Source organism: Aethalodelphis obliquidens, unplaced genomic scaffold (assembly GCF_003676395.1).
Source record: "Aethalodelphis obliquidens isolate GAN/ISIS:26980383/991018 unplaced genomic scaffold, ASM367639v1 scaffold36, whole genome shotgun sequence".
Classification (NCBI taxonomy): domain Eukaryota; kingdom Metazoa; phylum Chordata; class Mammalia; order Artiodactyla; family Delphinidae; genus Aethalodelphis; species Aethalodelphis obliquidens.
This window is the reverse complement of record NW_020837980.1, coordinates 5,743,708-5,767,158: the sequence shown is the minus strand read 5'-3', so window position 1 is coordinate 5,767,158 and position 23,451 is coordinate 5,743,708. Positions and strand designations below refer to the sequence as shown.

The following is a 23,451-nucleotide window of genomic DNA, read 5'->3' as shown; positions in this document are numbered from 1 at the left end:
TAAGTAAGGGATAAAATGAGGAGGGTCTTAAATGTCAAACTCAAGGATTTGGACTTTGCAGATATGGGAACCAACCAAAAACTAGCCTAAGAAGATGGCTATGATCATCTCTATCTAAGTGTGAAGTTGGTGATGAGTAATATAGCGGTATATTTGGATCATATAAACCTATCTTTCAGTACAAAAGAGCACTGGGTCACATTTAGGTGACACATTTCCCCCAGACATCCTGGAGCATTTCTGGATGTGGTGGGGATGACTCAGCAAGGGGATGTCTTCCTGAACCATGTAGTGGTTGATAATCTGGCTAGCGCTCTCTTGCTGCAGATATGAAGAGTAGTCATTCCATAATTTCTGTTGATGCTCCCTCAGCCTTTTCCCAAATGGAAAAATGGTGGCGGGACTTCCCTGGTGGCACAGTGGTTAAGAATCCACCTGCCAATGCAGGGGACACGGGTTCGAGCCCTGGTTTGGGAGGATCCCACATGCCACGGAGCAACTAAGGCCATGTGCCACAACTACTGAGCCTGCGCTCTAGAGCCCGCGAGCCACAACTACTGAGCCTGTATGCCACAACTACTGAAGCCCATGTGCCTAGAGCCTGTGCTCCCCACCAAGAAAAGCCACTGCAATGAGAAGCCTGCGCACCGCAACAAAGAGTAGCCCCCGCTCGCCGCAACTAGAGAAAGCCCGCACGCAGCAACGAAGACCAAACGCAGCAAAAAATAAATAAATAAATTTATTTTTTAAAAAATGGTGGAGGATAAGAAGCAATGGGAACAAATTTGGAAGATTAGGGTCCCGCTGGTTAAGTCTTTATCCTGAAGGCTTTCTGAAGGGCCTGAACTGCCCTTTCTGGAGAGGCCTTGTTTACCAAGGGAAAGATAGACATTGGTCAGTTTGTTTGAGTCTTTGATTTCTCCTGGTAAAAAATAGAGTATTGTAGGCTTTTATATTCCCAATACCCTAAGATTAGCTCTAATCTGAGAATCAGAAGGGTCTTAAGAGTCTGTGGAAGTCCAGTTATATTATTATTATTTTAGGTATCTTATCCTAAACCATGCAGACGTGTACTTTACTGTACTTACCTAACATTTCTAACTAACCTTTTGAGATTTCCTTTTATTATTTGTGACTTTTATTAAATTAAAATTATTATCAGTACAGCACAGAGAGTAATAATACCAGCACGGGACCCAGGTTGCCTGAGTTCTGTTCCCAGTTTTTCCATGTAACAGAAATGTGACCTTGGGCGGGTTAATTTAACCCCTCTCCCTCAGTTTCCTCATCTGTTTCATGGGGATAATCATTCACTTCCCTCTGTTTTTGCCAGAATTAAATGAATGAATTTGTTGTTTATTTACTAAAAGTAAAGCCGTTAGAATAGTGTCTGATACACAAGTTCCCAATACATATGACTTGTTGTGTTGTAAATGAGAAAAAGCGTCAATGGTGAAGTGACTTAGGTAGTTACCCAGCGAGATGACTACACCAGGATTAGTGTTTCTCATTTCAGGATTTAGTCCACTGAAATAGCTGTTTCCTAGACCAGAGGTCAGCAAACTTTTTCTTAAAGGGCCAGATCAGATAACAAATATTTTATATTCTGCAGACCTTACCGTCTCTGTTGCAACTACTCAACTCTGTCCCTGTGTCTTGCAAAAGCAGCTGTAGATGACACGTAAACAAATGGGCATGGATGTGTTCCAATAAAACTTTATAAAAACAGGTGGCAGACCGTATTTGCCCTGCATACAGACTCCTGCTTTAGACACTTCAGTCTAACATGAATAGAAACTTTGGATTCCATTTAGTTTTAAAATACGAAATGTGGCATTATTATAGTAAACAGTAACTTTGCTTCCTAACGGTTATTAGTCTAACATGTTGCTCTCAGTTATGGTAATGCTTTACAAGATCAGAGGGATTTAAAAAATAAGCAGTAGTAATACATGTGTTTTCCATCTCAAAGGGATATACAGAAGTCACTTATTTAGTGGTTTGGAGAATTTTCTTGGTATTTGAAATCTGAGATTTGGGAAGGATGTTAAGGGTTTGTTTTATTAAATGGATGCAAATACAGGCTGGGTTTTGTTTTTTGTAACCTCTGTGTAGGAAAGGTTTGTGAGTCATATAAAAAGTTGTTTGTAATTATCCTTGTCATTACAGTAAGGGTTTTTCTGCTAGAAATGTTGTTTGCATGGGTTCAGATTTTTTTATGGCTTACTTTTGAGTTTAATAATGTGTTCTTGTTTTTAAATTAAACTTGTCAGTGAGCCCTTTTGTGAGTGGCTGACTGTTGGTTAGTTCATATTTATAGCTTACATCTGTTTCTAAGGAAATGACTAAAGTCTCTTGAATTTGATCAAAACTGTATCACAAAGGATATCTTTGACTTATTTAAACAAGGCTCACAATGGAAACTCAAAAAATCTAGTGGTTCATGTTTATAAATGTTTTTATGTATTCAGTCCTGGTTAGGCCAAATAATCGGAGTTCTGTGCTGAGGGAGGGATTGAATATACCCATTGCCTCTTAGTTAACCTGAATTCCTCTGGAGCAAGTTCAGGTAATACTTTCTTATAATACGCTTAAAAAAAAAATTGTTTTCTAATTTTACATGTTGCTTTGAAGTGGGCCTTATAGAACATAGGTATATTTTTTTCTTCTCCTTAAACTGTTCCACTGACGTTTCTCCTTCCTCATTCCTGTTCAAGGCCCTGGCATATGTAAAGCACCTAATCTTTGCACATGTAATTTCTAGCAAGGACGCTGATGGGGATGAGGCAGGGCCTGGATAAGTGACTGACTCACAGAAGTCTCTGCGTCTGGCTCCCTGCTGGAGCCCCCTGTCTCCCCACCTCTGCGATATTCACAGACCCTCCCCACCCTAGTCTGATGCCCTCACTGTGGGCCCAGTGCTTGTCGCAGTGTAGGGGCCCTCCTTCTGCCCTTTGTTCCGGGGCACTGGGTGGCAAGGAAGAGAAGGCCTGGCTCATGCCTGCTCTGACTCAGGCTGACCTGTGCTCCGGGACCCAGGCTGGAACTCACATTTTCCCATAAAGGCCCTGTTAGAGATGGTGGTTGGATTTTGGTGTGATTATGTTTCTCGATCAGCTATGTTATAAGCTCATTGGGATTTCTGCCCTGGCTTTTTTAATGTAATCACTGTTAACAGTTTGCACCCTTTTATAAGCAGCTCAAGGAACCAATTCTCCAACTAAATCTTGGATCAAAGTATAAAACAGATAAAGGTGAAATTGCTCTGCCTGCTACCACACATCCACTCAGCCCCGCCTCTGTTCTCAGAAGCACCTGGGGGGCAGGGTTCCTAGACACTCACTTTGAAAACTGCTGATTAATATACCTGTTTACTGTTGGAGCACACACTGGTCTTAAAATCAGGCTTGCTTATGTATGCATTGTTAATTGCTTAACATTTACCTGGATTGGTGTGTATATAGGGTCATACATGAAGTCAGCTTTAGGGGAGGCTGAATGGACAGAATCTTACTTGAGCTGAGAAATTCCTTCAAGACAACCTCTATCCCCCATTCATGCCCAAATTCCATTTTAGTAACACATTTTATTTCAGTGTTAAGCACCTGCCTCTTCTGAAGCTCTTTTTTTTTTTTTTTTTTAAATGAAAATGTTCTCAAGAACTATATCCATTAAGTTGTTGGAATTTTGGAGCTGATCCTATCGCTTCCCTGATTAATCAAACATGTGAGATCACTGGCTCCTCAAAAGGGCAGAGAGAAGGAAACAGCTACACTCCTACTTCATAATTTTGTCTAGAACTGGCCCTGATCATATATACATTTGAAAAGCACATGTGAGGTAACGTCTCTAGTATTTAACTTGGAGACACTCAGCTTTCTCATTTGGATGGAGGTAGTTATGAGGTATTGGAACTTTTACTATTCCTAAGCATTCTTTCACGACCAAAATATATGGTAGTACTGTAATGGTGAGGATATTCATGCCCACATATATACTACTGGGAATTTTTTCTAAGTATACGTTATTTGAAAGAGATACAGGGGCTTCCCTGATGGCACAGTGGTTAAGAATCCGCCTGCCAATGCAGGGGACATGGGTTTGATCCCTGGCCCAGGAAGATCCCACATGCCGTGGAGCAACTCAGCCCGTGCGCCACAACTACTGAGCCTGTGCTCTAGAGCCCGTAAGCCACAACTATTGAGCCCGCATGCCACAACTACTGAATCCCACGCGCCTAGAGCCCGTGCTCTGCAACAAGAGAAGCCACGACAATGAGAAGCCCATGCACCATAATCAAGAGTAGCCTCTGCTAGCCACAACTAGAGAAGGCCTGTGCGCAGCAAGGAAGACCCAACACAGCCAAAAATAAAAACAAATAAATTTATTTTAAAAAAACAACAAAAAATAAAATAAAAGAGATATGAGGGGGACTTACGTGGTGGCGCAGTGGTTAGGAATCCACCTGCCAACGCAGGGGACACAGGTTCAATCCCTGGTCTGGGAAGATCCCACATGCCGCGGAGCAGCTAAGCCCGTGCGCCACAACTACTGAGCCTGTGCTCTAGAGCCTGCGAGCCACAACTACTGAGCCCACGTGCCACAACTACTGAAGCCCGTTCTCTGCAACCAGAGAAGCCACTGTAATGAGAAGCCTGCACACCACAACGAAGAGTAGCCCCCGCTCACCACAACTAGAGAAAGCCTGCATGCAGCAATGAAGACCCATCGCAGCCAAAAAAAAAAAAGAAAAAGAAAAGATACAGGAATCAGACAAGTCTAAAGAACAGTGCATATGTTTCTATATATTGTTTATGTATTTTTGTTGGACAAGAAAATAGTAAATTTCCTCATTTTTTTAAAGCCTTAACAACTAAGTATTGGTAAACTATGGTTCATTCATTTACTCAGCAAACATTTATAAAGTACCTAACATGTGCCAGGTACTTTGTGCTATAAAAATTAATGATGGTGGGTTTCTGCTGAAGGTCAGGCTTCAAGGAATATTTGAGGTTGTCCAGTAACTGAGGAAGTAAGGAAAAAAGAACGCCGGAAGGGAGGAAGGAAGAGAAAGGAAGGGAGAGAAGGAAGAGCAGAAAGACAGGTGGAAGGAAGTCAGTTAAATCTGTTGGTCCTTAACACATTGTATTGTTTTTAATTGCACACATGCTATCTAGTTTGATGTTCTTTGCTTATATAATAATTTAGGTAAATTATATGGTAAATTATTACGGTGTGTTATAGTTTGCAGTGAGTTTTAATTTATCTTCTTTATATTTGTTTCTTTTCAGTATAAGAGAACTTCATGGATCAGATTGCTAATCAGTACATGGAAGATTTGAAGAGCTGAAGAAAAAAACCAATATTAAACTTGTTTTTGTAAATGTAAGTAAACTCCCTCCTCATCATTGTTCATTGGTGACATCTTTAAGACCTTTCAGTACACTCAGTGTGTAAATTTTTTCCCAGGAGTAAAGTTACTTGACTATGTAGTCTACTTGTTAAGTCTGTGAGAATTTATGACCCACCACCCCCTTTAAAATTTTTTAAATTCTAAAAGCAATATGACTAACATAGGTGGTTGTAGAACTTTGACATGTTGTGACAGTCAGTGAGCAAATCTTTATTTGCGTGGAGAAAGGAAAACACAGACCTGGTTAACACATAAAAAGCCCTGCCCTTTTCTCAAATCCTTTATTGCTCTTTACCCCACAGGTCGTTTTAGTGCCCCATGTAAGTCAGTGAGAATTGTTGGTCGACCCATTAATGACCCCACAGGCTTAGAGAAGTGAGGTGTTTCCATGTAAGCTCATTTACTCCTTTCCTCCCTGTTTCTTTTGCTCGGTAATCATAATGATACTTAACTATTTATTGAACTTCTGTTAAGTGACAAGCACTTGACCAATTCAATCAATCCTCATTCAACGAATGCCTTTTCTGAGTGCTTGCCACGTGCTAGGCACTGCTCTGACACTACTACCTTGTGTTATCCTCCTGGCAACCTTGTAAAGTAGGAGTTAATATTTCAGCGATGGTGATCCAGAGAGGATACTGAGGTTCAGAGAGAGGTAAGAGCGTGCAGACGATCACACAGCTTGGAAGAGAGGAAGAACGTAGGGTGTGAACACCGTGCTGTCTGACTTTGCTGATTTGCCATATTCTAAATAGTGTTTAAACGCTCATCCTTGGCAAAGTTGTTGCTGGAGCCCGGAACCTTCTGGGTTGTGTTCTTAACAGGAATGTGATCCTAACCCTTCTGAACCTTTGCTGTAGTCACAACAAGGAAGGAAGTTAGAGAAACATCCTCCCAAATTTGAGAGGTAGCTTTGGTACCTGGAGAGTGAGTTAAGAGATCTAATGTCTAGACCAGCCTTTCCGCGGATTTCCTGTGTGCCTTTGAGGTATTTAACATCTACGGGAAACAGTTACTCTTATGCCATCTAAGGAGAGCAGACCAGATGTCCTCCAGGGCATCTTTCAGTCAGCTTTTTATTGAAGTATCTTATACACAGAGCAAAGTGCACAAATCATAAGTGGATGGCTTGATGGAATGATTGTCACAAAGTGGACACATCTGTGTAACCATCACAAGATAGCAGAAAATTACCAGCACCCCAGACCTCTCCTCCCTCTATCCCTAGAGTAACCAATTTCCTGATTTCTAATGCCATTGATATAATTTTGCCTATTTTTAAAGTTTATATAAATAGAATCATATAGTTTATATTCTTTTGTGTCTGGCTTATTTGCTTATTATGTTTGTGAAATGCCTCTAGGATACTGTGTATAGTTTATTTTTTTCATTTTCCTTACTATCATGGTATTCAATTGTATGTTTACTTTGTAGTTATTGGCCATTTTGGTAGTTTCCAGTTTGGGTGTATTATAAATAGTGCTCCAATGAGTATTTTTGTGCATATCTTTTGCTGATGATTGTATTTTGGTCAGGGACAACTCAGTAATTTGGATTCAGCAGCCCTGTGAAATAATGTTGAAGTGAACATCTTTACAAGCAGACAAGTTGATTTTAGGTAGACAGGTGATGTGTCTGCTTCAGCGTGATGTTCTAAGCATGCTGGTTAGGAACATAGATTACTCTTGGGGGTGTGGCTGGCTGGAAGCGCCCTCTCATATGTGTGTGATGTGGTAAGGTCTTGCCCCCCTGACTGAGGAGGGCTTCGGTTGGGTTCAGGAAGGAATTACAGACAAGAAGAGAAAATAGATCCGGAAGACAGATGTGTCTGGGCTCCCCTAGAAACGGTTAGGATATTTCACCAGGCAGATCAAGAGCCTGGACAAGTGACAACCCAGAGGAGGAATCAGCTTCGGAGACCTGAAGAGTCTAGGGGATGAACAGAGAAATAAAAGTTGATCTGGGCAGGCAGGCTGGAGCTCTCAAAGCATTTTTTGAACAACTTTATTAAGTCTAACTTTTGTTTTAAGGAAGCTTTGAAGAACCAGTCCCTAAAGTATGAATCTTGAGTCAAGAATGAACTTAGTAAAGTTACCAAACTAAGAATAAATGTATTTTTCAAACAAATACAGGATGTGAGCATGTGGGCTTTGCCAGGAGGCTGTTCTGTGTTCAGATCGCAGCTCTACTTTCTTTCCCTGTGATGTCTCTGCGCCAGCTTCCTTATCTGTAAAATGGGGATATGGACACACCTACCTTATAGGTTTTCTGTGACAATTTACTTCGATAGTGTCAGGAGTGTGCTGCTGGGTGCATTGCACTGGCACTAAAAATAATAACCAATATTCTTATTATTTTTCTGATTGTTATTATTACTGATATTACCCATTTGACTCTGTATCTGATACTTTGTAGAAGTTTCCAAATTATTTTTTTAAAATATGAGATTAACTTAGTGTTTTTTTTTTTAAGTATGGTGAACACTGACAAAAATATTTTCCTACTTGTGCCGCCTTAAACTGAAACTCAGAGGAAAGATGAAGAGAAACATTTGTCTGTGTGTCCTTGGCAGGTCCCTCTCCAGGGTGTGTCAGTGAAGACCCTCTTGGTCGTTGGAACTGTTTTACTCCGTTAGTTCAGGAAGAGACCAGGGGAGCTGAGATTCACAGGAAAGCTGGGTTATTTTGCACAAAGGAAATTCATAATTTTATATATTACACTGTCAATTCTTGAGAGGCATTTTGCAAACAAGTGTCCTTATGTACCAAGGAGCTTCGGTGAGAGGCTCTGTGGGTGATTCACTACAGACCACAGCTGATATAATGTGTCCATTCCAACTGGCTGTGGCTGGGGACACCTTTCCACTTGTTGATGAATTCTGGACTAGATATTGGGGCAAATGGTGTAGATGAAGCTTGCTTTTGCCCTCAGTGTGATTATGATCTAACAAATGAATAATCTAGTGTTCTAAAAAGGAAGCTTTTAGAGTGAGTTGAGTCAAAGACAACATTTGACCCAAGACTCTGAAATTCTAGTCCTGACTTCCCTACAAATTAGCTGTGGGACTTCAGGTGTATTATTAATCCTGGGTCTCAGTTTTCTCATCTGTAAAATGAGAAAGTTAGACTGAGACTTTGAGGCAGAGGAAGATTCTGTGAGTTTTGTAAATGTAATAATATCAAGTTTGGGGTGTAGCTGTATTTTTCTGAATGCTATATTCTTTCAGGGGTTTGCCCCAGGTCAGAAGTTCTGTGACAGCAGGTTTTGGTTCTTATGATAGTAGGGGAAGGAGTAGTTTTAAGATATGACCTAAGTTCACAACATAGTGAACGTCACAGCAAGTAAAAGACAAATGACCAGACTGTTGTGCAGGCCATATGAGTATATATAAATTCATTTTCACACTGACATTTACTTTAACCAGCTCCCATACACTTGCTTTGTTCATCAAAGGATGTTTACATTTATGTTAAACTACATAAATAAATATTCAAGACATTGAATTTAAATATATGACATAGCTGGATTATGAAAGCTGCCTTTGGCCTTATCTCATGTCTCTGCTTAAATTCTCAGTTCTCATGTTACAGCCCCACAGTTGGGAGTATCACAAAATTTGGATACGTTTTGCGGTTCCAGACGTTGAAGAAATTATTTATTAAAAATGATATCTAAAAACTAGCATTGAGGGCTTCCATGGTGGCGCAGTGGTTGAGAGTCCGCCTGCCAATGCAGGGGACACGGGTTTGTGCCCCGGTCCGGGAAGATCCCACATGCCGCGGAGCGGCTGGGCCCATGAGCCATGGCCGCTGAGCCTGCGTGTCCAGAGCCTGTGCTCCGCAACGGGAAAGGCCACAGCAGTGAGAGGCCTGCGTACCACAAAAAACAACAACAACAAAATCTAACATTGAAATGATTTAATGGATTCAACTGAATTAATAAAATAAGATTGACTACTAAATAGTGTTATCACTTAATAATTATTTTTAAGTTCTTACCTCTATCCTCTTATACCCAGGGGTATCTGCATGAAGCTGGTATAGGAGGACATGTAGGAAAGGTTTAAAGTAAACTGAGAACTTTGGAATGTTTGTACTTTAAGACATTTAGATGCTCTGGCGACTGACAAGAAATATCATTTGCCTAGAGTGCAGGCAACACCCTGGTCTCTCCCATGTGGTAGTGGTTCTTGAGATCACGGGTGACGGTGGTGAAAGCTGTCTGGTTATACCACCTTGAGGTGGAATGGACCCAGGCACAGGAATGAAGTGGGACCTCAGCACGGCCTCCTCTTCATTAGGCCGAGGAAGGCCATGGGGATGTGCAGGCCGTTACGCGGGCCTGCCCACAGGATCACTCCACCCGGTCGTGTAGTGGTTTCTAAGCAGGCGATTCGTAGCCACTGAGATAGCATCATCCCCAAAGAACAGCATCCACCCCAGCTCGGTCCCTGTGTGCCCTTTGTCCATACCCTTCTTGCAATCTCTATCACTTTAATTATTACATGGGGTTTGACGTTTTCTATCTCCTGACTATGTGTCTTGGACCAAACGTTCTTTATTCTAGGCAATTTGAACTAAACATTCTGAAAATACTGCTTGGGGATGGCTATCTTGTTTGGAATCATGTGTCACATATGTGGTTTTGTCTTGTGCTTCATTGGTTCATCATAACCTGAGATAATACATAAATGAATTTCTTTTCTTCATGAAATTCACAAAAGCTTTTCCTTTTTATTTTTCTTCCCTTTAGTTATCTCTCTCTCTCTCACCAAATGTCTAAGATCACCTTTACAATCAAATGGAGATTTAGTTGGGCTGTTAGAACCCTTCCTTTAAGCAGACGCTTCCATGTGTGTGAGCATGTGGATGGAGTTGGAGGGCTGCTTGAAGCTCTTTGCTTAACTTGCCAAAGTCATAGCCATCTTTTTTTTTTTTTTTTTTTTTTTGCGGTACGGGGGCCTCTCACTGTTATGGCCTCTCCCGTTGCGGAGCACAGGCTCCGGACGCGCAGGCTCAGCAGCCATGACTCATGGGCCCAGCCGCTCCGCGGCATGTGGGATCTTCCCGGACCGGGGCACGCACCCGCGTCCCCTTCATCGGCAGGCGGACTCTCAACCACTGCGCCACCAGGGAAGCCCATAGCCATCTTTTTATTCTCGGTTGTTTTCTTTTCTCCTCACCTCTTGGGAAACTGGTCAGTGCCTTTGACTTTTTTTCTCCTTAATACAGATATGCAAGAGTGTAACTGTTGACAGAGAGCAGGAAATGTTTACACGTCTAAATAATCAAAATATGTAGGGAGCATGTGTGTGTGGGCGTACATACACGCTGGCTGTGTAGCTGCACAGGTGGTGTGTGTTTCTCTCAAGTCGCCATGCATTTCCGCTGTTAACGAGGAGGGCTTAGCATCTGTAATGGCACTTACGTATGTAGTCTCAGCAGTGTTTTAAGGAGGAAGAGGGTTGCGGGAATTCTGACTCCCGCTTAGTGGATCTGTGGTTTAATATTGTGGTATTCTGGGGAAATCTGGGTTCTGGCACCCGAATTTCAGTTAGCCAGGGTCTCCATCGCTTTGAGAGTAAAGAAGTGGGAGAAGGGTTTTCAGTGATTCTTAAATCCATTGTTTGCAGTAGCTCAAGGCTTTGTGCGTTATAATCACAGAAATGAGGCTGGATTCCAAAGGTGTGGTCAGTGTTCCTTGCGTCCATAATGCTAGCCTCTCTTTGTCAGATCATGGCCCAGAGATGCTCCAACCAAGAGAAGACTTAAATTAGGGGTGTGGCAATTCACAGGCATTGTAGCAAGATTCATTTAAGCTTCAGGCAAAAAATAATATATGCTATCTCCTTAGAAATATTACGGTTGCTCTCAAAGTTTGAAATAGCCTTGACAGCTTCCTGTGACCATTACCTTGAACTGAGGCGTAATCCCGGGCCGACGACCAACTCCTAAATGAGGTAAATTGTATTTGCCGTCTGTGTTTTTGTTTGTATTTCAAAACACAAGTTGTTGTTGTACCGTCATCTTTTCTTGTTTGTATGTTTGTTTTTACTTTATTCCTTTACCTTCATGGTAGTAGTTATATGCTTGGCTTTAAATATTTGGTCCATTTGATTCTGTGATATTAAGAGATTTTAGAAGAAAAGGTCATCAGCTGTCTTTCTGGGCTATTCTGGGCATTTTGTACTATATTTATTTTGGACCCAGCTTTTCTTGCCCTGGGTTTCTGATTAGCTGTTCCTCCTCCTTGCCTTGGCCTCTCATCTTGCTTGGAAGCATTTCAACAGATCTGTGTTTGGATGACTGTTTTCTTTAACAAATAAACACTAGCTCAACCTTGGGAAAGAGTCAAGAAGACAGGATGGAATTCTCCGTTAATGCTTCTGGTTCAAAGGCATGGCATTCTTGGAGTAGGGAAGCTGGCTTCTTAGTACACTGATGTCTGGGAGTTGCTTCCTCCTTGAGGGGAAACGTGGGATTCCGGGGCATTCTCCGAAGTTTTGCATAATTTGGTGAGACTTAAATAGTCTTATTGTTTATAAATTTTTAGAAACTAAAGAATGGATTATTTGGTTAGAAAAGTGGGCTTTTTGGTTCTTCAGGGTCTAAATTGATCTTGTCGGAGGTCTGGCCCAGAACACCTCTTTCAGAGGCCTTTTACCCAGATTGTTGGAGCTGTCAAAAAACTAAGTATCAAGCAGGGAGTAGGTGGTCTTGAAGGAGTATCAGACTTTAAGCATAAAGTTTTCACCCAAGAGAAAACGGTGATACCAAAACACCCGTTTATGTTGACCTTCTTTGTGAGACTGTGTCTAAGTGACTTTACAGGCACAGGAAATACCAACTAATTCTACTGAAGTGTTACAGGACCCAGAAAGTAATTTGTTTTTTTTATTTTTTTGTCTTTTTTAAAAAAATTGAAATACATTTGACATACAATATTATGTTAGTTTCAGGTATATTACAAAATGGTTTGACATTTGCATATGTTATGAAATGATCACCATCATAAGCCTAATAACCATCGATCCCTGTACAAAGTTATTATAATAATATTGACCATATTCCTTATGCTGTATATATTATGCTATATAATATTGACCATATTCCCCATGACTTGTTTGTTATATAACTGGGCGTTTGTACCTCTTAATCCCCTTCACCTATTTCACCCACCTCCACATCACCCTCCCTTCTGGCAACCACCTATTGGTTCTCTGTATCTGTGAGTCTGTTTTCATTTTATTTTGTTTTTGTTTTTTAGGTTGGACATATAAGTGAGATTATGTGGTATTTGTCTTTCTCTGCCTGACTTATTTCACTTAGCAGAAAGTGATTTCTGTTTCCTCCCTCTGTGGCATTCCTGAATCCTCAGGAGGTAGAGCTGAGAAAAAATCAGTGTGTTCTCTGTACTCCTGACCTGACAGAATGCAGCTGATTCTTGTTTGTTGCAGTAGTGACATTCTGCAAAGTCACCAGAATGCTGAATTAGTGCCTACTGAACCGTTGCTTCTAGGGGATTCACGGGCTTAGGTTCCTGTGAGCTTCTGTCACAGCGTCTTCACAACTGACCAATACATAACCTTGCTTCCATTTAAAGGGACCTTATTTAATGGTGCTGATACATTAACATTGAATTCCCGATGAAAAGCACTATAACTCGTGCTTGAACTAAGCTTACCGAACACATGCATTTTCTCCACCAGGCACCTCACAGCCTTCTTGCATTTAGAAACACTAAACAGCACTTCAGCCTCATGCCTGGGGACCATTTTAAACACTGAAATCACCAACCAGAAGCACAGAAATATGAAAAACATGGCACAGGATAGACCATGGAAAGGACACTTATTTATAGTAGGAGAGCTAAGCTGAAATGAGAAGGCAGAGCATTGCCTTGTTTGACCTCAGCTGGGACCATGCACACGGGCACTCAAATTTTTGGCCACTCTGTACATGGCCATGAACAACTGCAAAAGTGCCACTGATACTGATTTTGGGGTTACAAATAAATTTTAGTGAGTGGGCAGATTCACAGACATCTACTGTATAATATAAGCAAAGTAACCCCAGACATTGTAGCAGGAACCCTCCTCAGCCCAGCTCTACAGTTCACGTAGAAAGCCAATCATTTAAGGTAAAAATGAGTTACAAGTTACTATTGTGACCAATATCCAGAACACGTTTTTAGACAGCTTCATATAAGATGAAGGCCAATTAGTGATTCCTTTTGTTGAGTAAATGACAGTTAACACTTCTGCCCTCACTTTGAACACCTGTAGAATAGGAACAACATCTTGTGTATCCCCATGTCCTTGGTATGAAGGGTAATAATGGCCAACACATAGTGGGACCTCCGCAAGTGAATGAATAATAAATAAATGAATGACAGAATGAGCCAGGAGAAATCTGCTCCATGGTGCCTGGGCACTTGAGGGCACAATATGAATCTGATGTATCTTTTCAACTTAAATCATGTCCACCGTGTTCATTAAATTAACTCAGGTAAATGCTTGCTAACTGTCAGAGAGAGTAATGTCAGAGCTGATGTAGCGTGGAGGGTATTGCAGCTGGGCCGGAGGATGGAACAGGAGGACCACCAAACGTTTTGAGAAAACTACTTAAGGGCTGGAACTGCACTGGACTCTTTCTTCCATCTCACCATGGAGCCTGGCTGGCAGGATTTTTTTCTCTAACATTCTTGATACCAACTTCTCTCCACCTCAGCCCCACTCCCACGCTGCCGTTATTAGAAACTTCTCTCTAGAACATAGATTTGTTCATCTCAACCTCTTGCTTCAAAAACTCCATTCTCCCCATAAGAAACAATTCAAAGCTCCGTAGTGACCTGGCTCCATCCCTGCACCTCAGACTTCAATCTCTTAACCATCGCACTGAAGTACACCCTGTGCTCAAGCTAAACTGGACTCATCACTGGATCCCAAGCATGCCTTTTAGGACTTGTGGCCATTGCATAGACTGTCCCCTCTGCCAGTGTTGTCTGCTCCTTCGCCCAGCTCTTCCTTTCAGCTCTAGCTCAAATTACAGCCCCTGTGCTATGTCTGGCAAGATGCCTGTCTCTCCCCAAGTGTGAGCTCTGCAGAGGAAGTGTCTGTGATACTCACCTTTGTGCACAGCCTCTAGCATGTTAATGTTCAGTAAATGTATTTGAATGAGTGAATGCATCTAAACATTATCTAGAGGAAATAAGAAGGCTTAAAACGTCTTTTTAAACAAAAAAGAGAGGATAGACTATCACTTTCTATTAAGGCAAGTAGAAAGCTGTGGCTGCCCTTTTGTTAAGTAGCTTTGTCTGTTGTACAAAACTGAGCTTTTCCACTCAGGAAACCCCTACACTGTGCCACACTCCCTGGCCCCCAATATAAACATCCAGGGACTAGACTTAATTAAAGTAGAAGCTAGTGAAATTTTATGTGAGAGGAAATGACATTCAATTTCAGATATTATCTGTTTCAATTATTTCCTGCAGATTAACGATTCATTTCACCAAGCATTTATCGTGGAGCTACTATGTACAAGAAACTGGGCCAGGGGCTTTGGAGCGTGAAAAGATAAGCAGAACACAGGGGCTTTTGTCTAGTGGGGGAGAAAGTTGTGGAAGCGCATTTCTGTAAAACAGGATAAAATGTACACTTACTGCAGGTAGAGCCATGGTTAACACAAAGGAAGGAGAAACTTATTTCCAACCTGCTCAGTTCCATAGAAGAGCTTGGATCTAACCTGAGCCTTGAAGGGTGCAGTTGGGAGTAGGTAGGTGGCAAGGCAGATGGAAGGAGCAGTAGCATGGTTAGGGCAGTTCCAAGGGGAGGGAACGGTGTAAGCAAAGGCACTGAGGCAGGAAAGTACAGGGAGCAGCCGCAGGGGGCAAGTACTGCAGGGAGCATGGGGGCGAGGGTGGAGCATTGTTAAATAAAACTGGGAAGGCACATCATAATCTGATGGAGGGAAATGTAATGGCAGTTTGCTTGGAATTAATTCTGTGGTCATTAGGAGCCATGCAAATTTTCAAAACAGAGGAGGTATAAGACAGGAAGGGCAGTGGCTAGAAATTACAAGCTTTTACTAGGTGTCAGACACTGTTACTAAATCCTCACCATAGCAGTTTGAGGTTAGTACTATTATTGGGTTGGCCAAAAGGTTCATCCGTCTTTTTCCGTAAGATGGCTCTAGTAGCATTTAGTTGTCTTTAACTTCATTAGAAACAATTTTGTTAGATTGTATGTGACAGCTGTCATATCAGTGTGCATTTAAAAAAAGACATCAAAATTGGTGAACTTTTGTGTAGCCATTTTAATATGGAAGATGGAAGGAAAACAGCAACATTTTTGGCCTATTATGCTTTATTATTTCAAGAAAGGTAAAAACGCAACTGAAACACAAAACATAAGATTTGTGCAGTGTGTGAAGGTTCTGTGACTGATCGAACGGGTCAAAAGTGGTTTGTGAAGTCTTGTGCTGGACATTTCTCGCTGGACAATGCTCCATGGTTGGGTAGACCAGTTGAAGTTGATAGCGATCAAATGGAGACGTTAATTGAGAACAATCAGTGTTGCACCACGTGGGAGATAGCTGACATACTGAAAATATCCAAATCAAGCAGTGAAAATCATCTGCACCAGCTTGGTTATGTTCGTCACTTAGATGTGTGGGTTCCACATAAGTTAAGTGAAAAAAACCTTCTTGACCATATTTCCGCATGCGATTCTCTAAACGTAACAGAAATGTTCCATTTTTATTTCTATTTCATTTTACTTTTATTTATTTATTTTTTATATTTGGCTGCATCAGGTCTTAGTTGTGGCATGGGGGATCTTTCGTTGTGGCGGGTGGGCTTCTCTTTAGTTGTGGTGTGCGGGCTTTTCTCTAGTTGTGGCATGCGGGTTTTTCTCTCTCTGGTTGTGGCATGCGGGCTCCAGTGTGCATGGGCTTGTAGGTTTTGGCACACAGGCTCTCTAGTTGCAGTGCCCGGGCTCAGTAGTTGTGGCGCATGGGCCTAGTTGCTCTGCGGCATGTAGGATCTTAGTTCCCCAACCAGGGATTGAACCCGCATCCCCTACATTGGAAGGTTGGTTCTTTACCACGGGACCACCAGGGAAGTCCCTCCATTTTTAAAAGAAATTGTGACGGGTGATGAAAAGTGGATACTGTACAATAATGTGTAATGGAAGAGATCATGGGGCAAGCGAAGTGAACCACCACCAACCGACCAACACCAATGTCTGGTCTTCATCCAAAGAAGATGATATTGTGTATATGGTGGGATTGGAAGGGAATCCTCTATTATGAGCTTCTTCCGGAAAACCAAACGATTAATTCCAACAAGTACCGCTCCCAATTAGACCAACTGCAAGCAGCACTTAATGAAAAGCATCTGGAATTAGTCAACGGAAAACGCATAATCTTCCATCAGGTTAACGCAAGACTGCATGTTTCTTTGATGACCAGGCAAAAACTGTTACAGCTTGGCTGGGAAGTTCTGATTCATCTGCCATATTCACCAGACATTGCACCTTCGGATTTCCATTTATTTTGATCTTTACAAAATTCTCTTAATGGAAAAAATTTCAATTCCCTGGCAGACTGTAAAAGGCACCTGGAACAATTCTTTGCTCAAAAAGATAAAAAGTTTTGGGAAGATGGAATTATGGAGTTACCTGAAAAATGGCAGAAGGTAGTGGAACAAAAGAGTGAATACGTTATTCACTAAAGTTCTTGGTGGGACTTCCCTGGTGGCACAGTGGTTAAGAATCCGCCTGCCAATGCAGGGGACACGGGTTCAATCCCTGGTCTGGGAAGATCCCACATGCTGCGGAGCAACTAAGCCTGTGAGCCACAACTACCGAGCCTGCTCTCTAGAGCCCGTGAGCCACAACTACTGAGTCCGCGTGCCTAGAGCCCGTGCTCTGCAACAAGAGAAGCCACCGCAGTGAGAAGCGTGCGCACTGCAACGAAGAGTAGCCCCTGCTCACCGCAGCTAGAGAAAGCCCTAGTGTCCAACAAAGACCCAATGCAACCAAAACTAACTAAATAAAATTTAAAAAAAAATTTTAAAAACCCTCTATTCTACAAAAAATAAATAAAGTTCTTGGTGAAAATGAAAAATGTGTCTTTTATTTTTACTTAAAAACCGAAGGCACTTTTTGGCCAACCGAATAGCATCACATTTTAAAGATCAATGGAAAGCCCAGAGAGCTTAAGCAACTTCCCCAGGATCCACTGCAAATAAGCAGTGGACCTGGGATTTGAAGCCAGGAAGTTTTATTTAAGAACTTGGGTTTTGAACCTGGAGTTAAAGCGTAGGATTCAGAGAGTCTCTGAACTTTCTGAATTGTTTGCAAAGTGTTTAGTATATATGAATGCGTGCATTTGTTTAAGAGAAAATCTATAGCTTTAATCATATAAAAGACATGCTCCATAAAAGGTTAATAAGGACTCTGGTAGCACCCTCTTCTCTCAAAAGTCCCTCAGGATGTTCAGTGCATTATATGGTGACCTTAGGCTTATGCTACTTCTTAGGTTGGAAGAAGCAGAACAATCTAGCACCACTCAAAATAAAAGGAAATGTCAAAACACTTTGTAGGAATTGTTAGTATTGTAAGTGGCAAACTGTTCTTGATTTGTGAGAAACATAGAAAATGCCCAGGAAGTTCTTTTGAAAGTAAACATGAGCTATCCAGGCCTTGAAAACTGTGGATAGTTTGAGGGCAGAGACCCTGGTTCCGCATTGGGCAAAATTACTCTTACAAAAGCTAAATAAACTCCTGAAATTTGAAATGTTTTTTAAAAGTGCCTAGATGCTAATCTTCTTTCAACTGCACTAATTTGTCTTTTTACAGTTAGAGGGACTTAGGGGATGAATATTTATTAACCCATGAGACTGAAAATTCCTTAAATTAAATCCAAAGGTGGTAAATCCAAAGGCAGATGCCAGGATGAATGAATCCAGATTAAAGAACTGCCCAGTTTATACCACTTGAGAAATCAGATTAATACCTAAGTTTTGTTTAGAGTAAAAATTTTAATGCTTTAAATATGTACATCTTTAAGACGTTACTATCACACAAGAACAGCAAATACAATATTTTAGTAGCAGAGATCTGGATTCCCTACTTACTGGAGTTTTTCTTAATATTTTTCCCGTCTCTGTTTTCTCATTTTCTCTCTATTTTGTGTTTTTTTCTTGAACTGTTTCGAAGGGCTTAATATACAGTCCCCATTCAGACTTGTCCAACTGCTAAAAAATATCTTTTATGGTAGTTTTGTAGATTTGAAGGATTCAATAAGGATGGTAAATAGCAATTGGTTGTCATGTCTCTTTAGTCTTTTTTTTTTTTTTTTTTTGCGGTACACGGGCCTCTCACTGTTGTGGCCTCTCCCGTTGCGGAGCACAGGCTCCAGACGCGCAGGCTCAGCGGCCATGGCTTACGGGCCCAGCTGTTCCGCGGCATGTGGGATCTCGCCAGACCGGGGCACGAACCCACGTCCCCTGCATCGGCAGGCGGACTCTCAACCACTGCGCCACCAGGGAAGCCCTAGTCTCTTTTTTGAACTATCCTCTCTCCCTGCTTTTTTCGTTTTCTCTTATTTTTCATTTCATGACATTAACATGTTTGGAAAGTCTGAGATAGTTGTCTAGAAGTATGTCTTTCAATCTGGGTTCATCCATTGGTTTCCTAGTGATTAGATTTAGATGAAATATTGCTAGCAAAAATACACTGCTTCTCTTTAGAAGGTACAGGATGGTGGTTAGGCTAAATTTAATCATTGGATTAAGCTGGTGTTCACTGGACCTCTCCATTGTAAAGGTACCCAATCCCCTTAATCACTAATAAGTCGTCTGTGGGGTAATTCTTGGGGACCATGTGCATATCTTGTTCCCCAACAGTCAGTTATTCAGCCAGTGGTTTTCGCATTCATCTTTGATCCTTATGTGAATCAGTTACTGTGTTGGTGGTTGCAATATGGTACTAACTGAACTTTCGAAAGTCACTTTACTGGAGAAAAATTCTCCTTCTCATTCCCATCCCTCTTTGGGAAAAGTCTAGGCCCCAAAGACAGATGGCAGAGGAGTTGATGAAAGGGAAACTTGTAAGCAACTATCCAAAAATATATTAATATTTTAAATGTCTGAAGTGTTTTCTTTGTGAGTGGGTGTATAGTAAAGTTCTAGGAGAGAGAGAGAGAGTGTCTTTTAGTTTCGGGGATTTGCCCTTAAAATAATAAATCCTTAAGATTTATTAAGGATTTATGATGCAGATGAGGAAAAACGAAGTAAAGTGCCATTCTGATTTCCTTCTAGGCTGAGAGAATTCAATAATAATGAGACGAATTTTCATTCAACCCAGCCACAATCTGAAGATATTGTTTGCCCTCCCATTTGAAAACACTCAATGGTTCTTTCCAAAGCATGTTAGATTGAAATCAAATGGGCATCAAAACCATGAAATTCCTATGAAAGGTGGGATGGTAAACAGAAATTGTTTCGTAGGGGGGGTTTCTTGATCTAGGCTTATAATTCTTTTAAGATTTATCCTAAGGCTTTTATACCTGCTTTGCTCATGACTGACTCACTCAGTGACTCAGTGTTATCTGATGAGGATCTTATTTCACTTTTGAAAGCAGAGTGTTGTTCTCTTTTTTGCGGTAGTAAGGGCTAGCAGGAAAAGATTGACTCTGGGCGGTGCAATTGAAACCCCCCCCCCATCCATCTTGAGATTAGAGAGTACCCTGCATGCAATATCAGTTCTCCTGCGAGCAGTTCATGATGAAAAGACCTATTTTTGAAGCATGTAACTATCCCTTCTGCCTAAACAAAACTATTCTTAAATATAGGGGTAATTATCAGCACTCTCTATGAATTCATTTATAATTTGCTTTATTTTTCTTTTCATTGTTTTGTAAGAGGATCTTGGACACTATTTTTGTAACCAGGTAGACCTTGGACTCCTGCATCCTTTTGAGCCATGAATTTTCACATTATGTTCTTTAAGTCTGGAAAAAATGACTTGCCCGTATTTTGCTGGTATAGTAGGATCACACACTTTTTTCTCTCATTGAGATCTTGCTGAGTGAAAAATTGGTGTGGCATGAGATGGCCTATAAAATTTACATTAACCTATATCCCAATTCTGTATTTGGAGACAGCTGAATACTCCTTGCATTTGTTTGATAATTTCTTACCCTGCATGCTGCCTTATATTATGATGTTGTTATAGATTCCAGAATATGAATATTTAAGGCAAAACCTCGCTAATTCAAGCATCTGAACTTTATGGGTCTCAAGGTTGAGCAATTCACTTGAAGGAATTAGACTGGCATGTGCCCGGCAAGCACAGTCATTCTCCTAGAATCTTGAGGTTTCTGCAGAGCTAGAGTCTCTCCATGGCCACGCCCAGTTTGCTGTCAGTCCACTTGGTGTGTAGTGGCCTCCACCAGCTCTTTGGACACGACACAGAGCAGAGAACCTGGTCCTAGGTTGGCATGTAGCTAAGAGCTTCATAGCATATTTGACGCTGTAATAAATGAGGAGGTACTGAAATAGTTCCTATTTTTAAACACTTTGACTCACTTTCTAAGATGTAGCACAACCCCAAGGAATATTTAGCATTCCAATTCTTTATAAAAAATATTTATTACAGGGGCTTCCCTGGTGGCGCGGTGGCTGAGAGTCCACCTGCTGATGTAGGGGACGCGGGTTCGTGCCCTGGTCCGGGAGGGTCCCACATGCCGTGGAGCAGCTGGGCCCATGAGCCATGGCCGCTGAGCCTGCGTGTCCGGAGCCTGTGCTCCGCAACGGGAGAGGCCACAACAGTGAGAGGCCCGCGGACCGCAAAAAAAAAAAAAAAAAAAAAAAAAAATATATATATATATATATATATATATTTATTTATTTATTTATTTATTTATTTATTACAAAGGCTTGTAAAGTGCATTGCTTGAACCGTAGAGGTGGGTTCATACTTGTCAAGCAGGTTTATACAACACTGAAAAATAAACACAAATATGTCAGAAATCTTACAAATGAAGAGGGCTTCTTATTCAGTGTGGGCGATCTTAAAGGGAGTTTTTGGGTGAATTTTTCTTAGAGGTTGACTTAATTACTAGAGAAAGAATTGAGCAAAGCAACAAGACTGGTTACCAGCGCCATGACGGTAGGAGATGTCATCTTTCTTTTAGGCGTATCATGGTGTCTGGTTAAAGCAACAGTAAGGCTCCACGTATATTTGTTGAATTAAATTTTCAAATTAGTTGCTAAATTCCTCTGGTCTTAGGTTTCTCAATCAAGGTCAAGCCACCTCACTTGACTTTTCACAGATTGCCATTTTCTCTTCTTCCTGTCTCCCCCTTAACTCTCCTTTCCTGCTCTTAACCCTGCTGGCCAGTGACTTTTGACTTAAGGAATAGCAACTCTAAGCTGTTGTTTTTCATTTTCAAAGAAAACTGTGTAGGAAAAAAGAGAAATAGGACATATTCAAATCATTAAAAAGATTATATAGAGACAGAGAGATCACTCTGTACCAGACACTGTGTTAAGATCTTGCAGTGAAAAGGAACCGAGACCTGGTGCTTGCCCTCAAGAGGTCGGAGTCTGTAGGTAAAATAGTCATATCAAGAGAGCCGAAAAGTACAAGTCATGGTGTGAGGGTAGGGCCTGGGGGACAGCTTAAGTAAAGTTGACCATGTCAACTGGAAGAATCAGTCTTGGCCTCATAGCAGCCCTAGAGCAGGGTCTTTAAGGATGAGTGCCCCAGGCAATGTGGACTTGAGAAGGCATTGGGGGAATTCTCCAGGGAATGGAGAAGGTAATTCCTATATTTGTGTATTGGCTCTTATGAGAAGCAAGACAGTTGTTCTGTTGGGGAATTTGGAGAGTATAGATTAAAAGAAGAGCTGGGAGAAGAAAAGGGCAGGCACTGTGAATGCTAGTAGATGTGGTGGATATGCCATGGCTTGGGAAGGAGGGGCAAAGGTTGCATCTGGAAGGAGGTGAATGAAAGTCATGGAACGGGTAGGGTAATGGGACTCAAAGTCTTGGTGAAGTCAAAGAGTAGCTGAAGGTGGCGGAGGGCACACACGTGAGCTAGTTGAACGGAAAATATTCTCAGAGAGGTGGATAAAGTGAGGAGTCTGGCTGTGCAGAGATTCAGGGTGTGACCATGAGCATATACTGCTAAGAAGGCCCTGCTCTTTGATTCCTTCCTTCCCATGGTGCTGTCTTTCCGGGGACAATATCCTCCCCAGTGTCTCTCATGTATAACCAGCCAGGATCGCACACCTTAACTCCATGCCAGTTTCTAAAGTCCTCCACCTTAAACTAACCACATTTCTGACTCAAGCAACCTCATATATGAATCAACCTCCCCATGTTGAATTGATTATTGTTTAGTAGTCAGTATGGACCGTGTACAAACTACTGTATTACCAGCCATAACCCTTTATAGTCATATGTTTACATGGCTTTATCTCTTAAATAATAAGCCAGCTGGAGCTCAAAGATTGAATTTGTTTTTGCTTTGTTTTTTGTAAGCTAGAAAATTATCTTGTGCTCCTATGTGCTAAATTTTGTGGGAGGAAGGAAGAGATAAAGAAATTAACATTGTGGAAAGGAAGGAATTTGAAACCAAAGAATCATATGAACTCTGAAGGTCCTGTAGGGTGGTAGCAAAAGCTGAAGGAGGGCTCTTGAGTAAACCTGAGGGTGAATAAGGAGGATGGTGGTGGTACCCGGGAGGTGAGGTGATAACAATAATAGGGGCTAAAAGTGTGATTACAGCCTTCCTCAAAGAAGTTGACGTTTATTGGAAAGTTTAGTGACCATTGTAAAGGAATTTGAGAGGGCACAGTGGGGAATGGACTGGGAGGGAACTTGGTTGAGTCAAGATCTGCTGAAACCCATAACTTTTTGTAAATATTGCTTCTGTGTGGGAAATATTTCAATGAGAACTGACTCTTAACCTCCCACTCTTGGATGTTCCTTGGATCAGGGCTTCTGGGGATATCCTCAGGAGAATGAAT

The 23,451-nt window shown here is 41.5% G+C and overlaps 1 protein-coding gene across 8 annotated transcripts in view; it reads left to right on the top strand.

Annotated features, from left to right (window-relative positions):
• PPFIBP1 (PPFIB scaffold protein 1) overlaps positions 1 to 23,451 on the top strand; it is a 178,026-nt gene that overhangs the window by 50,186 nt on the left and 104,389 nt on the right. For all 8 annotated transcript variants that reach the window (XM_027129376.1, XM_027129375.1, XM_027129373.1 and 5 more), the window contains one exon: positions 5,292 to 5,385. The gene's annotated coding sequence lies outside the window, so the exon portion shown is untranslated. The remainder of the gene's footprint in view (positions 1 to 5,291; positions 5,386 to 23,451) is intronic.